Here is a 24553-nt window from a genome sequence, read left to right on the forward strand (position 1 = left end):
GGTATGTTGCACGTAGCAGTGTCTGCCCTGACAAAGCCATGTGTGTATATATATATATATATATATATATATATATATTAGGGGTGAGCGGGTTTGGATTTCTGAAATCCGAACCCCCCCGATCCGAGTCCGATCCGAGTCAGGCTCGACTTTTCCCGCCTGACTCGGATCTGAAATCGAGGCAAAACGTCATCATCCCGCATTCCGAGTCTCGCGGGTTTTGGATCCTATATAAGGTACCCGCGTCGGCGCCATTTTCTCACTCGGCTGTGGACAGTGAAGAGGGAGGGTGGGAGTTAGGGCTGGCTGGGCTGTGTAGTGTAGTGTAGTGTAGTGCTGCTGTTGTCCACTACTTCAAAGTCCATAGGGGCTGGCTGGACTGTGTTGTGCAGTCAGTTCTCCATAGGGGCTGTGTCCACTCCAAAGTCCTGTGCAGTGTCCCAGTCCTAAAGGGGTGCTGTAGTGTTGTCCAGGGGGTGCTCTGTCCATCAGCGGTGCTCCCCCCAAGTGCTAAAAAAATAATATATTTTCTGTGTTTGTGAATTGTGTGCGCAGTAGCCGCACGTGCATCAACAAAGTAGTGCCAAGCGTGCGCCTGTGTCATAAGTAAAGGGCCGGCTGGCTTGACCATTAAAGGGTGCTGTAACCCCCAAAGTACACTCCAGTCCAAAGCAAAAAAAAAATTATTTTCTGTGTTTGCGAATTGTGTGTGCAGTAGCCGCACGTGCATCAACAAAGTAGTGCCAAGCGTGCGCCTGTGTCATAAGTAAAGGGCCGGCTGGCTTGACTGTTAAAGGGTGCTGTAACCCCCAAAGTACACTCCAGTCCAAACCAAAACAAAAATTATTTTCTGTGTTTGTGAATTGTGTGCGCATTAGCCGCCCGTGCATCAACAAAGTAGTGCCAAGCGTGCGCTTGTGTCATAAGTAAAGGGATGGCTGGCTTGACCATTAAAGGGTGCTGTAACCCCTAAAGTACACTCCAGTCCAAACCAAAAAAAAAATTATTTTCTGTGTTTGTGAATTGTGTGCGCAGTAGCCGCACGTGCATCAACAAAGTAGTGCCAAGCGTGCGCCTGTGTCATAAGTAAAGGGCCGGCTGGCTTGACCGTTAAAGGGTGCTGTAACCCCCAAAGTACACTCCAGTCCAAACCAAAAAAATATATATTTTCTGTGCTTGTGACTTGTGTGCACTGTGGCTGCACGTGCATCAACAAAGGAGCAGCGCGAAGCGTGCGCCTGTGTCCCATAAGTAAAGAGCCGGCTGGATCATTTCTTAAAGGGTGGTGTAACCCACAAAGTGCACTACTCTCCAGCAAAAATAAAAAAATATTTTCTGTGTTTGTGTGCGCTTTAGCCGCACGTATATATCAATATAACATAAATGGAGGACCAAACTTTCTCCGCTAAAAATAAAATAGGGAAAGATCAAGAACCACTTCCTCCTAGTGCTGTTGCTGCTGCTGGGAGTTGTTCATCATCCCAGAGAGGAAGTAGGAACATCACTACTTTTACTAAACAATTGACCGTCCAACAGTTCCTAGCGATGAGGATGAAGTACGACAGCATTCATCCTGAAGCAAAACGTATAACTGAGGCCTTGACTGCTATGTTGGTGTTAGACGTGGGTCCGGTATCCGCCATTAGTGCAGTGGGATTTAGACAATTGATGGAGGTAGTGTGTCCCCGGTTCCAAATCCCGTCTAGATTCCACCTGCATCCTCAAAGCAGCAGCGACAAGCGTGCGTCTGTCTGTTAAAGGGTGGTGACACCCTCAAAGTGTGCTACACAAACAATAAAAATATTGTTCTTTTTTTTTCGGTCTTTGTGAAATGTGTGGGCTGTAGCCGCACCTGCATCCTTAAAGCAGCAGCGACAAGCGTGCGTCTGTCTGTTAAAGGGTGGTGACACCCTTAAAGTGTGCTACACAAACAATAAAAACATTGTTCTTTTTTTTCTGTCTTTGTGAAATGTGTGGGCTGTAGCCGCACCTGCATCCTTAAAGCAGCAGCGACAAGCGTGCGTCTGTCTGTTAAAGGGTGGTGACACCCTCAAAGTGTGCTACACAAACAATAAAAATATTCTTCTTTTTTCTGTCTTTGTGAATTGTGTGGGCTGTAGCCGCACTTGCATCCTCAAAGCAGCAGCGACAAGCGTGCGTCTGTCTGTTAAAGGGTGGTGACACCCTCAAAGTGTGCTACACAAACAATAAAAATATTCTTCTTTTTTCTGTCTTTGTGAATTGTGTGGGCTGTAGCCGCACTTGCATCCTCAAAGCAGCAGCGACAAGCGTGCGTCTGTCTGTTAAAGGGTGGTGTAACCCTCAAAGTGCTCCAAAAAATAAAAAACTATTTTTTTAATGTGTTTGTGACTTGTGTGCGATGTAGCCGCACATGCATCAACATAGTAGCAGCGCCAAGTGTGCGCCTGTTTCATAAGTCAAGGGCTGGTTTGGACATCTGGTCCGGACTGAAGGACGTGCCAACAATTTCTGACAAGTCTACTGTCACTGCATATGATACTGTCCTCAAAGCAGCAGCGACAAGCGTGCATCTGTCTGTTAAAGGGTGGTGACAGCCTCAAAGTGTGCTACACAAACAATAAAAATATTCTTCATTTTTCTGTTTTTGTGAATTGTGTGGGCTGTAGCCGCACTTGCATCCTCAAAGCAGCAGCGACAAGCGTGCGTCTGTCTGTTAAAGGGTGGTGTAACCCTCAAAGTGCTCCAAAAAATAAAAAACTATTTTTTTTATGTTTGTGACTTGTGTGCGATGTAGCCGCACGTGCATCAACATAGTAGCAGCGCCAAGCGTGCACCTGTGTCATAAGTCAAGGGCTGGTTTGGACATCTGGTCCGGACTGAAGGACGTGCCAACAATTTCTGACAAGTCTACTGTCACTGCATATGATACTGTCCTCAAAGCAGCAGCGACAAGCGTGCGTCTGTCTGTTAAAGGGTGGTGTAACTCTCAAAGTGCTCCAAAAAATAAAAAACTATTTTTTTTATGTGTTTGTGACTTGTGTGCGATGTAGCTGCACGTGCATCAACATAGTAGCAGCGCCAAGCGTGCGCCTGTGTCATAAGTCAAGGGCTGGTTTGGACATCTGGTCCGGACTGAAGGACGTGCCAACAATTGCTGACAAGTCTACTGTCACTGCATATGATACTGTCCTCAAAGCAGCAGCGACAAGCGTGCGTCTGTCTGTTAAAGGGTGGTGTAACTCTCAAAGTGCTCCAAAAAATAAAAAACTATTTTTTTAATGTGTTTGTGACTTGTGTGCGATGTAGCCGCACTTGCATCTTCAAAGCAGCAGCGACAAGCGTGCGTCTGTCTGTTAAAGGGTGGTGACACCCTCAAAGTGTGCTACACAAACAATAAAAATATTCTTCTTCTTTTTTCTGTCTTTGTGAATTGTGTGGGCTGTAGCCGCACTTGCATCCTCAAAGCAGCAGCGACAAGCGTGCGTCTGTTTGTTAAAGGATTACATCGGTGACAGCATCCAAGTAGGCATGTCAGACAGTCCGTACCTGTACTGGCAGGAAAAAGAAGCAATTTGGAGGTCCCTGTACAAACTGGCTCTATTTTACCTGAGTTGCCCCCCCTCCAGTGTGTACTCCGAAAGAGTGTTTAGTGCAGCCGGGAACCTTGTCAGCGAAAGGTGTAGGAGGTTGCTTCCACAAAATGTGGAGAAGATGATGTTCATAAAATGAATTATCAACTCTTCCAGGGAGACCAGCCTCCAGAACGTACAGAGGGACCTGTGGTTGTGGATTCCAGCGGGGACGAATTAATACTCTGTGAGGATGAGGATGTACACACTGAAGAGAGTGAGGAATCGGTGGATGAGGAGGATGAAGATGACATCTTGCCTCCGTAGAGCCAGTTTGTGCAGGGACAGATTAATTACCAGCTTGTTTTGTGGGGGCCCAAACGAACCAATCATTTCAGCCACAGTTGTGTGGCAGACCCTGGCGCTGAAATGATTGGTTTGTTAAAGTGTGCATGTCCTGTTTATACAACATAAGGGTGGGTGGGAGGGCCCAAGGACAATTCCATCTTGCACCTCTTTTTTTTCTTTGCATTATGTACAGTTTGGGGCCTAGTTTTTCAAACTGCCATCCTGTCTGCCTCTGCAGTTTCACGCCTAGATGGGTCACGTGTTTGTGCCGCCCACTCGTGTCGCTTAGCATAGTCATCCAGCTACCTCGGTGCAACCTTTTGGACATAAAAACACTATTGTGAGGTGTGAGGTGTTCAGAATAGACTGGAAATGAGTGGAAATTAAGGTTATTGAGGTTATTAATAGCATAGGAGCAGAAAAACCTACAAATTCTGTGATTTTAGCTGTTTTTATGCTTTTTTTCAAAAAAATACAGATCCAAAACACAAAACCCAGAACCCAAAACACGGAAGGGTGGTTTTGGCAAAACCAATCCAGATCCAAAACACGAAGAAAGATCCAGATCCAAAACCAAAACACAAAACACGAAAAGTGGCCGGTGCACACCCCTAATATATATATATATATATATATATATATATATATATATATATACATGAGGGCCCTTGTAACATTTTGCTGGTATTGACTTTAAAAAACATATTGTTGCTCAATTATTTCCCATATTGGGTGTTGTTACATAAACCAGCATAATATTTCTACAGCTTTTCACTTGTTACAGTCTAAAAATGGTAGAAAGTTTTGTAAATGCAAAATTCTGTGCTTTGTTATTGATGTGAAGATGGTGGTATTATGCAATACCCAACATGCCACAGTCCTCAGTATTCATATTGGGCCTGATTCTGAGTTGGGAGTAATGCAAAAAAGAGCAACTACAATACTGTAACTTTGCACATAAACAAACCATGTTACAATGCTAGAGGTGCAAATGCATTTATTATTTTTGCATGCAGGGTAAATACTGGCTGCTTCTGCATGTAGCCCATAAATGATGAACAGCTAGATTTTTACACTAAAATTTAGATATGAGTTTGGACATGTCCAGCAGTGGCTCCTACCCTCTTACCTGAGGGGGGCTGCGCTGCTGCAGGTCTGGCCGTAGTTGACCGGATCCCGGCGCCTGCACAATGAATCTGGCAGGTGTCAGGACCGGTGCAGGCACATGAGCGGCAGTGGCGCAGCAAATGTGCATAACACCAGCTTCTCTAGGGGCTGCATTGGCTGCAGCCCATAGCAGTTGTTTAGGGCTGCCTGAAAGACAGAGCAGAGGTTTCCACTGAAAGCCGCTCTCTGTTAATCGTAGCCTGGACTGGCAGTCCCAAGGGGGGGAGACACCTCCCCCTGGGGCTGCCTATCCTTTACATGACTGGCAGTCACTTGCTCTTTTTCCTTTACTACCAACTCAGAATCAGGCCCTTTGTGTTATTTGGGCAATAAGTCACAGCTACTCTGCTGAAATTTCCATACAGTCCTACATTCATGAATAGGCATTGCAGTCATGTCCTGTCTATAATGTCATGTTAATAAGTGTTAGCAGAGTAGTATGGTGACAGCAGATAGCAGTAACAGAGTAGTATGGTGACAGCAGATAGCAGTAACAGAGTAGTATGGTGACAGCAGATAGCAGTAACAGAGTAGTACGGTGACAGCAGAAGTAGTAGAAAAGTAAAGATATATTCGTAGCAGAATTTGCTAAGTGTAGTAGTCCTCCGGATGAATAGTTAAACTCAGGTACACACAAATTGGATATGATGGTACTGTGTGTGTAACGCAGGTGTTGGTGCTGGTAGTGATTAGTCCACATGGGGTATGCTTAACCAGTTTTTAGATTTATTGTTGTCTGGTAGAACAGCAAGTAACAAATGACACAGGGACATCACAGGTGTAACAGCGGTAAACAATCTGTGTGGAATATAGCAGCCTGATCCTTAGGGTAATGCTGGTTCTGGTTCTAGAGCCTGTATTCCTGCCAACAATAAAAGTAGCCCTCTCTGTGTATTAGCACCATGAATAATTGGACAGTAGCCCTCAGTGTGTGTAAGCACAGTGAATAATTGGGCCTTAGCTAACTGTGTATACAAGCACCGTACCAAATCCCATCTCAGTTTCATTTTACCCGAAAAGCCATTCCTCGGCTGTACCAGGACGTTAAAAAGAACCTAATTATTGCCCTACAAAGTGCCATTGTAACAACTGTCCACTTAACCAAAGATATATGGACAAGCGGTAGTGGGCAAACTAAAGATTACATGCCTGTGACTGCACACTGGGTGGGTGAATCGCCTTCAGCAGCAGCAGAAGCAGTATCTAACAAACAACACCAGCTCAGTCTGAGGCAGGCTACTCTGTGTATCACTGGATTCAATAAAAGGCATACCGCTGACAACCTCTTAGAAAAACGAGATGTCATAGAAACATGGCTTACCCCACTTGGACTCTCCTCAGGATTTGTGATTTCTGATAACGCCACAATTATTGTGAAAACATTACAGCTGGTTGAATTTCAACACATCCCCTGTTTTGCTCACACAATCAACTTAGTGGTGCAGGTTTTTTAAAAAAATGACAGGGGTGTACAGGAGATGCTGTCTGTGGCCCAAAAAAATGTCGTGCCATTTTCGGAATTCAGCAACAGCAGCAGGAGATTGCAGCACCTGCAAGAACCATTTAATTTGCCCTGCCATCAACTGAAGCAAGAGGTGGTAACAAGGTGGAACTCCACCCTTTATATGTTTCAGAGGGTGGAGGAACAGCAAAAAGCAATCCATAGCTATACAACAAGCCATTACATTGGGAGAGGAGGGGAAATGTACCTTAGCCCAACACAGTGAAGAGTATGTTCTGTCTTGTGTAAGGTGCTCAAACCATTTGAAGTTGCCACATGTGAAGTGAGTGCTGACACTGCTAGTTTGAGTAAGGTGATTCCCCTAAGTAGGCTTTTTGAAAATCAGCTGGAGAAATTGAAGGAGGAGATTAAACAAAGCGAATCCGCAAAGTATGCTGGACTTGTAGATCAAGTCCTTTATTCGCTACGCCAGGATCCACGGGTGGCCATTATCTTGAAATCTGATCACTACATTTTAGTAACCGAGCTTGATCCTAGGTTTATGTCGTATGCTGTGTCTTTCTTTCCAACTGACCCAGATCTTCAAAGATGCAAAGAGCTAAAGTGAGCAAGTTGGCAAGTGTCACAAGCACTACATCTCTTCCTTCAATTTCTTCAGCAGCAGCCAGAAAAAAAAAATCGGCTTTTCCAGAAGACCTAGTAGTGATACAGATAAGTAAACCCAACATTTTGATATCTGGTATGGTCTAAAAGAATTGCCCAACATTAGTGACATCTCTACCATAACTCCACCCGCTACGATCACCATCCAAAGAATGATGGAGGACTATTTTCATGACACCATAAAAATAGACATGTCACAGAGTCCCTTTCAGTACTGGAAGGGAAAAAAGGCAATTTTGAAGCCCTTGTATGAACTGGTTTTGCATTACTTAAGCTGCCCACCCTCCAGTGTGTACTCAGAGAGAGTTTTCAGCACAACTGGGAACCTTGTGAGCAAACGGCGTAGGAGGCTACTTCCTCAAAATTTGGAAAAGATGAGGTTCATCAAAATGAACTGGAAATTCCATGAGGAAGGCCATTCCTGGCAATTACGTCACAGTACAGAGTCTTCTGTAATGGTGGATTCCAGCGCAGATTAGTTATTATTGTGTGAGGATGATGTACACACTAATGAGGGTGAGGATGGCAATGACAATGATATCTTGCCACTATAGAGCTTTTGCCTTAAGCATATTGGTAGCTCATTTTGTGGGGGCCCACACAAACCAGGCACTTCAGCCACAAAAGTGGCAGTCCATGTTGCTGAAGTGCTTGGTTTGTTAACGTGTGTATGTCTTTTTTACTATCCAACATAAGTGTGGGTGAGAGGGCCCAAGTAAAATTCCATCTTGCACTACCTTTCATTTCTGCCACTGCTGTATGGCAATGTTTCATAGATGTGCTTTAAACTGTGGTGTCTGTGCTGCTGCGCAGCTGCTCTGCTCACTGCAACCTTTGGCCAATAATTGTGAAAACAATATTATAAGCTGTGAGGTGGTCTAAATTGACTGTAAATAACTGGAAATTAATGTTATTGAGGTTAATAATACTCTAGGAACAAAAAAAGCCCAAATTATGTGATTTTAGCTTTTTTGTCAATTTTTTAAAAAAAATTCGAAATCCAAAGCCAGTTATGGCAGGTTTGGCAAATCCAAATGCGAATCAGAGCCAAATCCAAATCCAGCAAAAATGGTCTGGCGCACATCCCTAGTTTCAAGTGTATTTTAGTCCTCAATAGCTTGTGTTAAATAGGCCAAGTTTATATGCCTTCTTCCTTCATTTTCTTGCCTTCTTCAACATGTAATAAATACTTTTTCATGGTGCCCAAGGAGTATAGTGGTGATTGTAATACTCTATGGTACATAATTATGGCTTCTTTCTTGGGAGCCATACCAGTTCAATTTCATTTTCCATTCTGCGTATACTATGTACTATGTAGGTGAAATATAAAGTGCACATTCTGCGCCCTGTAAAACACTTTGGTATGACACTGGTGTGCATTAATGGTCCACCCAAGGCACATGAAGGTGGATATCTCTGTAAAGTGTTGCCTACATCTGGAGCAGGGGTTGGCTGGAAAAATTTAGCCTCTGGGTGCAAGAACACAGCACTGGCCCAAGAGCAGCAGACAAGGTGGTTTAGGGGCATATTTATTAAACAATATTTGTGGGATATCAACTAAAAACAGCTGTTTTCGGGGGGTTACTTGCAAATATTAAGGATCCACCAGATATACCATGGAGGAACCGATATCTGCAGCAGTTCCTCCATTTCTAACCACAAAGCAGCCTCCATATGTTTTTGTGGGAGCTGCTATGCTTCTCATTCCGGAGCTTGGCCCACTACCTATTGCCATCGGAAGATGGTCTTAGCCTATAATAGCTTATGGGCTACTGTACCACAAGTTTTTTCAGAGAGGAATCCTCCAGATTCAGTTGGATTGAATATAGAAAAGAAAAGAAACTATATAAAAAAATACACCTTTAAATTAAAAAAAAAAAGCTTTATCCAAACAGTACATTTTTAATTATTGTGGGTGGGAGTAGTAGATACAGTATGCATGTCAGGTGGGTGGGTGTAGTAGTAGGGATACATAATCAGTGGTATAATCAGGGGCGGTGCCAGACAGAGCATGTGCCCTGGATGCCGTGGCAGGCCCGACAGATGGGGGTGTCGTCGGCCATGGCATCGCTTGCCATCATTGCGCTGCAACCACCCACCACCATTGCGCCACCAAGCAAGGCCCGTGATGCTCGGCGCCATTACTACAGCAGCAGCTCCCACTTTGATAGGGCTGCTGCCGGGAGCGTGACTGCGACGCCAGCATCATGCTTCTTGAGCTTCAACCTGCTGCTTGTCCTCACTGTCCCCGCTGGCTCCTGGCTGAAGGTTAGGGGGGGGGGGGAGATGAGACTAACGGGGAGAGATAGCATGAAAGGGGGGGAGATACACAGAGAGACATAGAATGAAGGGGGAGACGACACAAGGGGGAGATGATGGTGTGGTTGAGAGGCACAGGGGGGAGATGGTGTGGCTGAGAGATGCAGGGGGGAGCTGATGGTGTGGCTGAGAGATGCAGGGGGAAGGTAGTTACACAGGTGGCACGAGTCTGGTTAAACCGTAGTTGTATGATGGTGACCTTGATAATATTTCTATACAAACAGGCATCTTCCGGATGATGTGACTTACATGAATAGTAAATACCGACTGAAAACGCCATCTGCATTTCTTCAGATTTCCACATTGTGAGAAACCATCATATACGTAAGGTGCATATGGAATGGAAAGGAATGTTCCCAGAGTGATGAGCAGTGGGTGGCATGTCATGTTAGCATGTCCCTTTTCAGTGACCACGCATCTTCCATTATGTGGCCACATCCAATTTCAAGGCGCGCACACATAGTAAGTGTGTGTGTGTGTGTGTTGCTGTTCTTCATCTTGCCCTGGCCGCCTCTGCACATAATAGTTGAGTAGCAGTAGTAGGTGTTGGAAATGTGTGTACAACTTGGTGGTTTATCGGAGTTGTGTACATAGCAGTGGATATGTAATTAATCCAGGGCACTAGTCCAGTGAAACTTAAACAGGTTGTGTGATTTATTGTATAGGAGGTTTGTACAGCCGTACTCACTGTTACACTGGATGTCCAGAGCATGAAGCGGCGCTGGGTTAGGCAGCTCAGCAGCCAGTGACTGTCTCAGGTATTGTAGTAAAAATGCAGGAGCTGGAAAAGCCGTCATATGCAGGTACTTGTCTCAGATGCTAAGGGGAGGAGCACTCTATCACTCATACACAGTGGAGAAGATGGCATCACGCATGCACAGTTATAGTATCGGCAACCATCTTGGTGAGCAAAATGAAGTCTGGGGGGGGCGGTTAGGGGGTAAGCGATCGCACTGATCAAGTGCAGACAGTGGAGGGTGCTGCACTGCTAGGCACAGCTGCAGTAACCTCCCTGGACCCACCACAGCCTAGCACACAGCAGCGTGTGCTAGGCTGGAGATGTGGACCTGGGCCCCAGCCGTGCTCCTATAACAAACACAGAAACATGGGACTGGGTATTTAGTACCTGCTATACCCCCACCCCCTCCGTGGTGCCCCTGTTGATAGTTATCTTCATATAGCAAAATACTCATAGTGTTGTGTATATATAGGGAAGGATTGGAGAGAGATAAAGTGGAGAGAGATAAAGTACCGACCAATCAACTCCCAATTGCCATTTTTTCAAACACAGCCTGTAAAGTGACAGTTAAATGCTGATTGGTTGGTATTTTATCTCTCTCCAAGCTTTGATAAAGCTTCCCCATAATCTTTTCATCTCACTATACTGTACAAGCATGGACAATGTGTTATGAAGCCCCTGAGTGCGCACAAGTCACAGGATAGTAATGCTCATACAATAGTGTATAATCTGGGAGAAGGTATACAGACTGAACTAATGCAGAAGACATATATCAATGGAGATACACTTAAAAATATAGACACAAGGTAAATACTGTGAGTCATGGTATGCTGACACAAGGAAAACACTATGGGCTCAATTTATCATTTCATTTCTTTTTTTACTAAAATATTGTAAAAACACCCTTTTCACATTAGTTTTGTATCACTTAAATGTATTAAAGGGCTTTGGTAGCAGTTTTAATAAAAACTACTCCATGCCCTTAAATTCGCATCAGTTTACTAAGCAGATCGCATTTCCCATTCTTGTAATGTGATCTGTCTCGGATTTACTAAAATAAAACTGGAAGAAAAAATAACTGGGGAAGCCCTGTGATAATAATGCCGCCTGGAGATGGCGTTATTATGGCTTTCCACCATTACACCAACTCCTGCTCTGCTCTGACTGGCAGAGGTGAACCTGGAGCTGGTGCCTGTGCCTGTGATCAGCTTTGTGTGTCTAAACCACTTACCTACATCCAGGAGACCTGTGATCCGGTGAGCTCCTCTGTGTCTCCTGTCAGCTGATTGCTGGGATCATGCTCTGTGACCCCGACATCTGACTTGTGCTGTAAGCCGCCATCTTAGTTTACAGCACAAGACAGATGCCGAGTTACAGTGCAGGAGCCCAGTGATTATATGAATGGAGGCACAGAGGAGCTCACCTGGTCATCGATCACCATGCAGGTAAGTGGCAGCTTAGTAGGGGAGAGAGGGGAGTTCATGGTGCGGTACCGAAGGGGGGGTAGCCGGCGCCGCATGCTCGGTCACACTCAGGGTATTTTTTGCGAAAAATACCGAGAAGTACAGAAAAGAGATTTGCAGGGACAGAGCTTTATCGCAAGCTCTGTCATTGTGACTATTACTGTAATACATTCTTCTGAAAATAAGGAAACTCAGTATGCAAGTTCAGTCATTATTTTCACTTCACAAATGCAAATTAATTACGGTTTGTGATAAATAGGCCCTATGAATCCAGAATATGCACAACGCATAACTGCAGCAATGGTAGCACATGGCAGAAGCAAATGAAGTCCCTGATTGATAAAAAATAAAACATAATAATCATTAGTACTGTGCCACCTGCCCCCTTACCATAGAACAGACTTGGAAGAGCAGCACCTCTGGAACTTTCCAGATCTGCAGCTCACATAACCAAAGGCCTAGCGACCCCTGGTGGTAGGGAATGGATACTGCCAAGTAACATGACAGAACAGAGCATGATTGGTTGTTATGGGTAGCATCTCCAATTCTAAAAACTCTCACCTTAGTAAAGTTACCCCTTAGTATACAATGCAGGTACTGCAACTAAATGGTATTTCCAAAATTTCCAGTTTACACACAATAGCATGCAAGGTAACTTCTTTACATAGATGCTTTCTACCTCCCTCCCTAAGTTCAAATGTTACTTGCTGATGTCAACTATATTTTAGACCAGCAGAAACAATTCATTAATACACATTTCCTTCCACTGGAAAAAACTATATCTCAAAGAATAAAAGAAAAATGTTTCCAACTATCTATGAACAAGATCATCACTTGACATGAGGGTTAAAGGCCTTCATGCACATTGGGTTAGCTATACTCTAAATTGCAAACACCAGCTAAATTCACAATGTAAATATTTCCAAATTAAGTGATAATACACACACACACACTTTTTTTAAATTAAAATTTACATTGATATTTTATTTAGATTATAAAGTGCAAATTTTATCACTTAATGACATGATTATGATCTTTTTAACTGCAAAAATATTATGAATATTAACCTACAGTATATTTATCTATAGTCCACACTTATGGTGTGATTACTTTAATTTATATTTTTTTTATTCTGGGATTATATTTAGTCAACAAAATCACTTATATTTTTATTAAAATTAAAATAATTAATTATATTATTATTTTAATATGAGTATTAAGGTTCAAACCTCATTTGTGTTGCGATTACATGCTTTTTGGAGGCATTCATGCAGTTTTTTTGCAATTTCATATTATGTAATATATTTTATTATATATTACATAATTGTGACTTACTATTGCATATGGCTCATGATAATTATTTAATACTTTGTATTATATATTTTATATATTATTATTTGAGCTATAGTGATAACTTGTTATAAGTGTGATTCTATTTTTATTAATGTTCCTGTAAATGTTATTCAGAATGTCGCTTTTGCTTTCTATATTGTTGCTGTTATCTCCCTTTAAGCTATGCCTTACAAAATTGCTACAGTATGTTACTTTTAAATCACAATATGGTGTATGTTCATATTTGTGCCTTGAGAAAGGGTCTTTCACAGTACCTAATTATTGGACAAAGTACATAGCAAAATTAAAAAACATACAGGGTCAATACCATATCACGTTTTTTCATTTTGGGCCATAATTTATACAGTTCATGGTGACCATAAGTAAAATATTATATTAGATATAACTAGGAGATTGTAGATAGCAGGAGTGGTTCTGGCCCAGATTCTATACCAGTGCCCAGTGTCCACTGTTATCAGTTACTAAGCTGCCAATACAAGGACTGTAGGAAGAAAAAAAAGGGATTGATGTCCCTGCAATTAACTAATTCAATATAAAGTGGCAAAGTAGAGACTGTCAATCGCCCATCATGCTATGCAAGTTAGTTTATTTTGCTTTCACCATTATTTCCTGAAAAATATCTAAAAATATTCAAGAAAAGAAAACATTTGTTGAATTTATCTTTTACCTTTGTACTGAATTTTGGCCCTCATTCAGAGCTGCTCGTTAACAGCAGTACGCTCGTTGCGTTCCGATGTTGAGAAACCGCGCATGCGTCGGTGTAACACTACGCATGTGCGTACGGCAGATTGCGAGCTTTTTTTCACTCGTTCGGCAAATTGCGAACAGGAAGTGACATGTCAAATGTGATCGACAGAACAGGCCGTTTTTGGGCGTTGACGGGGGTGGAGATGGAAAAACGTAGGCGTGGCGAGGCGTTTTTGGGGCGTACATAAATTAGCTCATGCGAACGTCCAATGTGTTCGTACCAACTCATACGTCACTGGCTGATCCTTTTTCCGTTCAAACTGCTCGCACAGCTTAGGGTCTGGATTACTCGACCACAATGGCGATGGCCTTGTCCTTGGCCCGGGCCTCCTCGATGTTTCATCGATTTATCACGGCTTGTCAGATAAACAATCAACTTTGGATTGAAAACCAGCTTGTAATGTTTTTTTTTTTTTTTCCTTTGGAATAGCACAAAACCGTACGCAGCTGAAAATCTCGGCTGCTAATTTCAGGATTACACAATCAATTAGCGTTTTTTGTAGGAATGTATTTTACAATTTTGTTATTTATTTGGGATTTTGTAACAATATTGTAATCATGTTTGTGTGTATTGTAACCTTTTGCATTGGGCTGGTTGTTTTTTTTTTTTTCCAAAGTGTTCCTTAAAGTAACATTTTGTTTTAACCCTTGATTTTTGGGAACTCCCAAACTCAGATTTAGTTTTTTCCTTGTGGGACAGGATTAACTAGAAACCAATTTTCAATTAATGTCACAATACAGTTGAGAACAATTTGTAGGTTTTATTTTGAAAACACATTTTAAAACAAATCATGTGCATTGTCACGTACATTTTTGGGGTCATTGTTACCCACTAATCTTTGGTACATTATTTTTTTTCAAATGATATTTTTGGTTCAAAAAAGACATAAATAAAAAAAAAAATTCACAAGAAAGGAGAGGGAAGTTTTGGCCAGAAAGGAATATGGGGCAAGCACAGAAGGAGTGTGGTCAAAGTAGCCAGTGCTGTCAACGTTTATTTCCCCGTTTGGCTGGGGTAGGGTGGGCGCCAGACCGGCTCCGGGATGTCCTCTGGCTGGCCTGTCCAGAGGCAGATGTTGTGGCCTCTGGACTAGGCACAGGGCTAGGCACATTTGGAGGAATGGCTGTTGTTGTGCCAGAGGTGGAGGATCCTGATGTTCCGGCAGGAAGGGAGGTCGGCTCCACTATGTGCTGGCGAACGAGCTGCTCCAGGGCATTGGCGATTCTGATGTTGGCCCTGGTATTTTCAGCCAGGGCCTGACCAATGGTCACGTTGGCCGCCGCATTTTGCTCCCGGGCCTCAGCCACCCGTACCAGACTGGTGTCCATCCTCTGCAGAATCTCCGTATGGGAATCCGATTTAAAATTTAGTTCTGTGAGGAGTGCCACTGCCTGCGAGGGGGATTGCCCAGGACTGGCTTCTGCAGGGTCCTCAGCCTGATGTACTGGTTCCTCCCCTGCAGAGCCAGCAGAAATTCTGCGGCCAAGGCTCCCCTCTGGAGCAGACTCATCTGCCTGTGTCTCTGTGAGAAAAAAGAGAAAAGAGGAACATTACAATTGACATATTGTCACATTAACATTTCAGAGTTGGTTACATCACAACATTTACCTGGGACATGAGGAGCCGCAAAGTCTGGCATGTCCGTATCCATGTTGGACACGCCAAACACCTCCACATCCTGCACACACGCCTGTGCCAGCTCTTCCAAATCATTAAACTCCAATGACACAGGGGTGGGACCCCCACCTGTCCCCCTTGCATGCCTAGCCCTGTCAGCCATTTTTTGCTTCAGGCGATATTTGAAGTCTTGCCATCTGTGGGTGAAAAAGTAGCCATTATTCCTGCATTATTTCACCCTGTTTTTTGTGGGTGGTCAAGTTTTTACTTACCGCCGTTTGACATCCCGGGCTAGACGGACATAATCACCCACCCTATTAACAGCACTGGCTATCTCCTCCCACATTCTCCACTTCTGGCTTGCACCCATATTCCTGTCTGCCTGTGGCAGGATGTCCACACACTTCTGAACCAAAACCTCCATCTCCTTTCTTGTGAATTGTGGCTGCCTTTTCTTTTTCCCTGCTTTGCCCGGAATGCTGGGCCCAGCAGCCTCTTCCATGTCATCCTCCACACCTATTTTCAATAAAATTGTGAAATTTTAGCTGGCCAACTTTCACTATATTCTGCCTCAAAATAATCCTTGATTGGAAATGCCAGAAAAACTTACCTGCCGCCTCTTGGCCATTGTTTGGCTGGTCTGTAGCCATTTCTCATACCAAAACAAGAAATACACCAGACCGTTTTTTTTTTGGTCGTGACGTATTTATACATGCGTCCTTATTATTCGTCCGCATCATTGATTGTGCGTTCATATGATCCCTCCTTAATTTGAGCGGGAAAAGAAACACTATTTATGGCTTTGGCCGACTCGAGTCTAGGTGGCGGGTGTTGTTTGTTGGAGGTTACGTTGGTCGGAGTGGATTGTTGGCGGGAATTGTATTTGGCGGTGTTTGGCGATTTTTTTCAGTGCGTTTTTTTTGTGTTTATCTTTCCGTTCGCTTTTTTTGGTGTGGTTCTTTTAGTTGTGGTGTATTTTTTTGGTAAGTTTTTTTCCGTCTTCCTTTTGTTAAATTTGGCTATCCTTTTGTTTTTTTTTGGGTCAAAATTTTTTTACTTTTCTCCTTTTGTAGGTTTCTTTTGGCTCTGCCCCAACGACCTTTTTGTTCGGTGACTTCTACAGTATATCCTGTATTGGTAAGTTTGGATTTTCACTTGTTTGTTAAATGTTCATGTCTTTTTTTAAGCATCTTTTGTGGACATTACAGTTTTTTTCTTTGTTTTTGTGTTTCCTAAATGTCTGAACTAATTAGCGCATTTTTGTCTGCTTATTTTGTCTAGTTAAATTGCGAACTAATTAGCGTATTTTTGTCTGCTTATTTTCTCTAGTTAAATTGCGAACTAATTAGCGCATTTTTGTCTGCTTATTTTCTCTAGTTAAATTGCAGACTAATTAGCGCATTTTTGTCTGCTTATTTTCTCTAGTTAAATTGTGAACTAATTAGCGCATTTTTGTCTGCTTATTTTCTCTAGTTAAATTGCGAACTAATTAGCGCATTTTTGTCTGCTTATTTTCTCTAGTTAAATTGGGTGATCTTTACCGTTCCCAATCTTGGTTGTTGTTTGGGCCCCAAATTGTGGAAGTCTGCGCACTGTCGGTTTGCTCTTTGGAGCTATGTGTGTTTATCCCCTTTTATGTTTTGTCTTTTACCAAATTAAGAATCCTAAATGGACACCAAACATTTTGTCCTTGTTCTGCTATTTTGATTTTTAGGCTTTGTAAATCATGACAATACCCCGGCATGTAAGCATCATTGGATTGTATTGTAAAGATAAGTATTTTTCGTTCTTTTTTGGGGCAAACAAACCTTAAATTCAATTCTTGCCATTTCAGGTTGATCTTGGTCGGATTGTTGTGGCCATGCTCCCGGAAGCCGACCAACCTCAATCTCGTCCCAGGCGTAGGCATCGTAGGCGTGCAAGGCCCCAGATATATAGAACACATGTCACCCTTTTTGGAATGCCCGATGATGAGGTGTTAAGGCGCTACCGTCTTCCACCCCAAATCATCATAGACACTCTCTCATTAATAGAGAGTGATCTTGAGCGGCAAATTGACAGTCCTACAGCAATACCACCACTTACGCAATTTATGGCGGTGTTACATTTCTGTGCCTCAGGATCCTTTCAAACCACGGTGGGAATAGTTGCGGGAGTCTCCCAATCCTCCTTTTCAAGGATCCTGAGGGCAGTGATGGAGGCCCTTTTCAAGCACCTCCATCATTTTATTAAAATGCCTTTGGATATGGGTGCCCTTAGTGTGGCCAAGGCCAATTTTTACCAAATAGCTGGCTTCCCACACATCATAGGGGTTGTGGATGGTACTCACATACCACTTCAGCCTCCAGCACGGCTGGAGGCCATTTTTAGGAACCGCAAACACTATCACTCACTGAATGTAATGGTGGTATGTGATGCCTCCCTCCAGATCCTGTCCCTGAATACAAAATTACCCGGGAGTGCACATGACTCATTCGTCATCCGGCAATCAGGGATATGGCAAAAATTAGACAACCTACAAGCTGGTGATGCGTGGCTTCTGGGTAAGTGGAGACCTTTAGTACATACCAATGCTAAGCTTGATACACAGTGTTCCTGATGTTGTCACTTCTTTTTCACAGGAGACAGTGGCTACCCTTGCACGCCCTGGCTGCTCACTCCTTATTTGGCTCCCACACCAGGGCCACAAAGTAATTTTAATTCCGCACTTACAGCCACCAGGCAAGTGGTGGAGCACTGTATCAGCCTTTTAAAAGGCCGATTCAGATGCCTCCACCGCTCTGGTGGCGAACTCATGTATTTGCCGGATATGGTTTTGAAAATTGTGGTCCTGTGTGGGATATTTCACAACATCGACATAAGGAGTGGTGTCCCAATGCAGCCAGAGGATGCCTTGCCTGAGGAGGCCCCCCCCGAGGTTGGTCGGAGGTCAGTATGTGGGGGGGCCATACGCGATGATGTGGTGGCCAGATTCTTTAGGTAATTATTGGCACAAAAGAAGTTATTTGACACAATGTCGAAAGGAATTTTTTGGACCATCAAATTCATTGGTTTTTTATTTCCCATCTTGTGTTTTATTTCATAATCTTTTGGACTGAAACGATGACTACTTCCTGCTCCCAAAAAATGACTTCATGGGGACACATTGGATATATATTCTGGGCCCAATGTGTAAACGCAACATTTGTGGAATCATGTTGGCATGCTCATTCGTCAACCAGTTCTTGAAGGAAACATACCGTTATGAATGACGGCTGACCCCGAAACCACTCCCTCGTCCTCCTCGGAGGTGGGCACATTTCCCAAGGAGGTGGGAGGGGTTATCACCGATTCCGGAGATGGGGTGGTCAAGAGAGGGGTGGGTTGAGGGGTGGGGGAATTGGGATGGAGGGGAAATTGCAAAGAGGGATGGGCGACAGGGGCTGGGGAGGAGGGGGAATTTTGGGTATTTTCGGGAGAGGAGGTTTGGCTGGGGGTTGGGGAGAGGGGACAAGAGCGCCGTCTTTGCCGGCAATGACGCCGTAGTCTTAGCTCGGCCCCTAAATGATGGAAAACAAATTGAGGTTAGTTTAGAACATCACCTTGTTAAATGCTAATTGTTTAACCCAATAAAAGGAAAACATGCAGAAGAAAAAAAAACTTACTTTCCGCTATACGCATGCGAAAGCATGCCAGCAAGCGGGGCGTCCGCCGTTGAAGGTCGGACCACCTGCGCTCCAGCTGGCCGATCTGTCGGCGTGAGCCGAAGGAACGCAGGCGTCCGCGACCCTCCGCATAGGCGGCACGCTTTTCAAGATTGCTGATGGGGGGAAGCTGGCTGGTGATACGCCTGTCCATCACCTCTGTTAAAACCAGAAGCTCTCGCTTGGTGAATGCAGAGGCTCTCATGATGGCAATGGTGTATTTTTAATAAAACAGTTTTAATAAAGACCAGAAAATTATTTTGATTGGCAAATGTAGTTGGGAAATTAACAGGAACCATTCTATTGGTTAGTGTATGAGTCATGTGTTCGACAGGGCCAAAAATCTATTGTGAGTTATGATAGGCTTGATGCAGTGACATGCGTAAGCTAATTTAAATAAAGAAATGAACCCAGTAAAATATGCGTGGGTAAAAACACGGAAAACAAATGGATAATTGGCTCAAACATGTATTTTGGCAAAAGAAAGCTATTGTTTAAACCGTACGTATTCTGCGGGTAAACACAAACACGGACAAGAGTAAAGTTTAATGCAATTACAAAAAAAAAAAAAAAACGAACACATGTGAAGAGCAATTAAGCTAATTGATATATTGATTGGCATGATACGATTGAAGGAGGTAGGCAGAATAAACGAGCAGGTAATCGGAATCTGACAGGCCCACTTCGGGTTTGTACTTGTGCGTGCGTTCCCTGCAAGCCACATTGTGGATGTACGCTCGCTATTTGGCTCGCTCGTTAGCTAGAGGAGGGGTCGGTAGACTTTGGGGTGGAATTTTAGGTGCGTTCGAAATTATGTGCGAGCGCTTAAATTTACATATTTCGGCACGTACGCCGAACGTACAATCGGCCACTTGCGTCCGGGTCTGAATCAGGCCCTTTGCCTTTGTTAATTTACTATTTGAGATTACTGCAATATAAATTTCATATTTATGGCAGTAGTAATAACTATACAGGCGAGCCCATTCTGCCTAATCACACTTCGTAAATAACAATAGAAATAGTGTTGTTCTTTTGTTTTTTTTTGTTTCCGAAATTAATGAGCATTTTTGTTTAATACATTTTCTGTATTTTTAGAAGTGTTGCTAATTAAGATTACCTATAATAATATTGGCGTTTCACTTTTGTGTTGCTCCCAAGTCACTTCTTACACTTTTATGTATGAGGCCTGTCCAACCCAGTATACAACAAGACTCTGTTAAGTACAGTGTCTAAATGTCTAAACCAGGTATCCTGTTCTGTCATGTTGAGAAACAACAGATGCCACATGCAAACGAATTTAGAAAGAGTCAAAATGGAATATATTACATACTGCCCTTAGTTCAAGTTGTACATTTTTTAAGCAAGAAGGCATTAAAGAAATATTATTGTTGTAGAAGTGTACAGAATTAGAGATGTGTGGATCTGGTTCCCAGAGAACCAACAAGAACCGAATTTAGGGGTTCCGAGTCTAAGCTCAGAATCACTTTGGGGTTCCACGATGAACCAAGTCTCGGTCAGCTCTGAACCTAGTTTTAAAAACTGAACTTGGGTTTTGGATCACATGTAAACAGGTCCAAATTACATGAATTTAGCTGTTTTTATTAGAATAAAAAACTAAAAAAAAACAGATTCTAAACCAAAACACTTGAGGGTGGTCTTACAAAACCAAAACACAAAGATGAATCCAGATTCCAAATCCAAAACCAAAAAATGGGATCAGCACAGATCTCTATGGACTAACAGAAGTGATGCCTCCTCTTTCCTTCTGCCACACGTTCAAAGTTTGTATGTGACCAAGCCCCAAAAAGGAGGTACATTACATCCAAAGTTTGATTAGAACTAGAGATGTGCGTGTCCGGTTTCCCTGAAATGGAAAACACTCAAACTAGGGGTTCTGAGCCCGAACCGAATGCTGACTTGGGTATTCCCGGCAAGCTCAGTTCCTGAAACGAGGCAAAACATCATCTCCCCGGCATCGAATCTTGTGTGTTTTGGATTGTATATAAAGTCCCTCCCTTGTGATCAGGTGCCATTTCACAATGGAGACCGAAGGGAGATGGTGTGAGAACTGGACTGCAGTAGGACACTTTTAAAAAATGTTTTAAAAAAATAAGACGATTTAGGAGAACTGATTGTAAATATTAGCCACAGGGCACTGCACAAGAGGCACTGTGTATAACTGTATACTGTGGGCTGGCTGCAGCAGGAGAGGGTGTGGATCCTGGGCTGCAACACTCATTATAGGGGCACTTTAAAAAAACAAGATTTTATAATAGCACTGTGTTAAAGGGGCACTGTGTGCTGATGCAGCACTGTGAGGCACAATTTAAAAAAAAAAAACACCATGTGTGTTCAGTTACTATTAAAAAATTTTTTAAACACCTTGTGTGTTATAAAAAATTATTATTGTTAGGGTGCCACCTGGCTTATATTAGGGGTGCTGTGAGGCAGTATGTTGTGAGTTCAGGGCCTTAGTTAAAAACATTTTTTAAATACTTTTGTGTTAAAAAATATAACGTCATTACATTTAGGGTGCCACGCTTATACTAGGAGCACTCTGAACTGATATGGCTCAGTCTATATAAGAGCAGGAACAGCAGCCCAGTACTAGTGCTGCAGCTGCTGCTAGCAGTCTTGATAGTAGTAGTGCAAAAAGAATATTTAAGAAAGGGCACCTGAAATCTGAACATTATTTCACAATGTTAAAGAAAAAACATCACCTTTAACAATAAATGGAAAATTTACTGCCGAAAAACATAAAATTGCAAACATTCCATACACCACACGCAGTGGCAAGGAAAAGCTCAGGCCATGGATTTCCTTTTGCTTGTGGTGGACCTGCTAGAGATGTTTCATTCACTAGAATACTGTCACACGTCTCGGACGGATTATGGATGCGGCCTGTATTTAGAGAGTTGGCTAGACCTATGCCCAGGGACTGGGGATGTATATCAGCCCTGGCAGTCCGCCCTGCACTTCCGTGTAGAGGGGGGGATGGTAAATGCAAGGGGGCATGCCGCAAGTCACGGGCGCTGGCCTCGCGGCACGCCCCTGTCTCTTTTCGGCCCAGCACAGCCGCCGCCGGCCCATACACACATCCACCCCTTCCGGGTCCGTGAAATCTTAATGATTTCGGAGCCGTTTGGTGGAGGCGGGGGTCTTTTCCTTCACCCCTCCTCGAGCCGGTCCTTAGGCCATTGGCCCTTCTGGCATATATCAGAATTGCCCGATTGCAAGTCCGGCCCTGCCTATGCCTGAGGTGCGGAGTCTAATGTGCTGCCGGTATTCACCAGGGACCCTCACTATAAAGTATGGACTTGGCTGCGTCCGACACACAGGTCGTGGCCCTCAGGATAGGTTCCCTTATACAGGTGCTGGTAAACTCTGGATGAAGCGGAGAAGACATATAGCTTAGTCGACAGGCTGGGTCAGGACCAAACGGACTTAGCAGTGCAGCAGGGCAACAGTGTAACTAGGTATGTCAAAGTTACACAATTGCCCTGCTGCACTGGACCCTTGCTACATTTATGTCCTTATTGTGGCCTCCGCTGAACGGCAAACATACCTGTAGCATCCGGCTCAGCCTCCAAATATCCGGCTACACACAGGACTCTGGACCTTAGAGAACATAAGGGAGCCCCCATGTTGCTCTATCAACACCCGTGAGTACTCACAGTTATAATAGAAGAATATGGTCCGGTGAATTTGAGACACGATCTGCATATGGCTGCAATTTCTCTGTCGGGCAGAGTGGTACCACTATATCTTTTTTGCCTAGAGACTGTGCATAATTATCCATAACGGATTGAGCTCTCAACAAGGGAGTAACACTGTGATGGATCATTCTGTACAATTGTTAAATTGCAGCTTGAGGCTAATTAAGTAACAATAGGAAAAAGCCATTGCATGTGATCTGATACATGGATAGCACTACTAATGTTTAGATGGCTGAAGCCTATGATCTAATGCTGGATTGAATGTGTAATTTCATCATCACTTTGTAAAGGATTACGTTCTCCCTGTTTTCTCTTGTTAGCAACTAGCTTCAATATATGTCTGCTAAAGTGTGAACAGCTACGCACTTAGAAAAGCCATTGAGCTCTATATACCTAATTTTATATACAGTATTTCCATCTGCAAATGGATCACAGTGATTAGCAACAATATTATATCTATATGGTATAGTGTAACAGTGAGATATTTAACTGATGGTGCTTTTATTGTTTTTTTAACTTATCTTTTATATTATTATTGTTATTATTAGTATTATTATTAGTATTATTAGCCTTTATTTATATGGCGCCACAAGTGTTCCGCAGCGCCTTACATAGTACATAAAACTAGTAAGTGAACAAGAAACAAGTAACTTACAGTACATTATAGTGCAGGACAAGGACACAATTTATATATACATTGCTACAATAGTGATTAAAGCACTCACAATAAGCAGCAAGTAGTTGGCAGTCAAGTGTTAGGTGCCCTTATGGGGAGTAAGGAGTAGAAGAAAATGTATAGAGAAGCACATGAGTGCTGAGATCCCTGCTCGAGAGAGCTTACATTCTAAAGGGGAGGGGCAGACAGACAGGCATGACACAGAAGGGGAAGATAGGGAGGAAAGAGCATGAAGTGGGTTAGGATGAGAGCTGGAAGGCCTTGATGAAGTAGTGGGTCTTGAGAGCCCGTTTGAAGATTTGTAGAGAGGTGAAGAGTCTGATAGGGAGAGGGAGAGCATTCCAAAGGTAGGGAGCAGCACGGGCAAAATCTTGGATGCGGGAGTGGGAGGAAGTAATCAGTTGGCAAGAGAGGTGGCATGCATTTGTTGAGCGAGTGGGCGAGCGGGAGTGTGAAGGGAGAGAAGATCAGAAATGTATGTGGGAGAGGATTTAGTGAGAACCTTGAATTGGCATCTGAAGGGGAAGGGGTGTAGGGCTTGAAGGAGAGGGGAAGCAGATGTAGAACGTCTGGAGAGGAAGATGAGCCAAGCAGCAGCATTGAAAACCGACTGTAGTGGAGAAAGGCCAGCTAGGAAAAGGTTACAGTAGTCCAATCTGGAGATGACCAGCGAGTGGATGAGGGTTTTAGTGGCGTCCTGGGTGAGAAGGGTCTAATCCTGGAGATATTTTTTAGGTGAAAATGGCAGGACTGCGAGAGGTGCTGAATGTGTGGTTTAAAGGAGAGGGAGGAGTCTAGGATAACTCCAAGACAGCACCCTTTGGGGCTAGAGGAGTTAGTTGTGCCATCAATAGATAATGAAATTGTGGGAAGTGAGGTAGTGGAAGAGGGTGGGAAGATGATCAGCTCCGTCTTAGACATGTTAAGTTTAAGAAAGCGCTGGGACATCCATGAAGAGACAGCAGAGATATGGGTGAGGAGCGAGGGGGAGAGCTCAGGGGTGGAAAGGTAAATTTGAGTATCATCAGCATAGAGATGATATTGGAGG

This window comes from Taudactylus pleione, unplaced genomic scaffold, assembly GCF_031769625.1.
Source record: "Taudactylus pleione unplaced genomic scaffold, aTauple2 ptg000162l, whole genome shotgun sequence".
Classification (NCBI taxonomy): domain Eukaryota; kingdom Metazoa; phylum Chordata; class Amphibia; order Anura; family Myobatrachidae; genus Taudactylus; species Taudactylus pleione.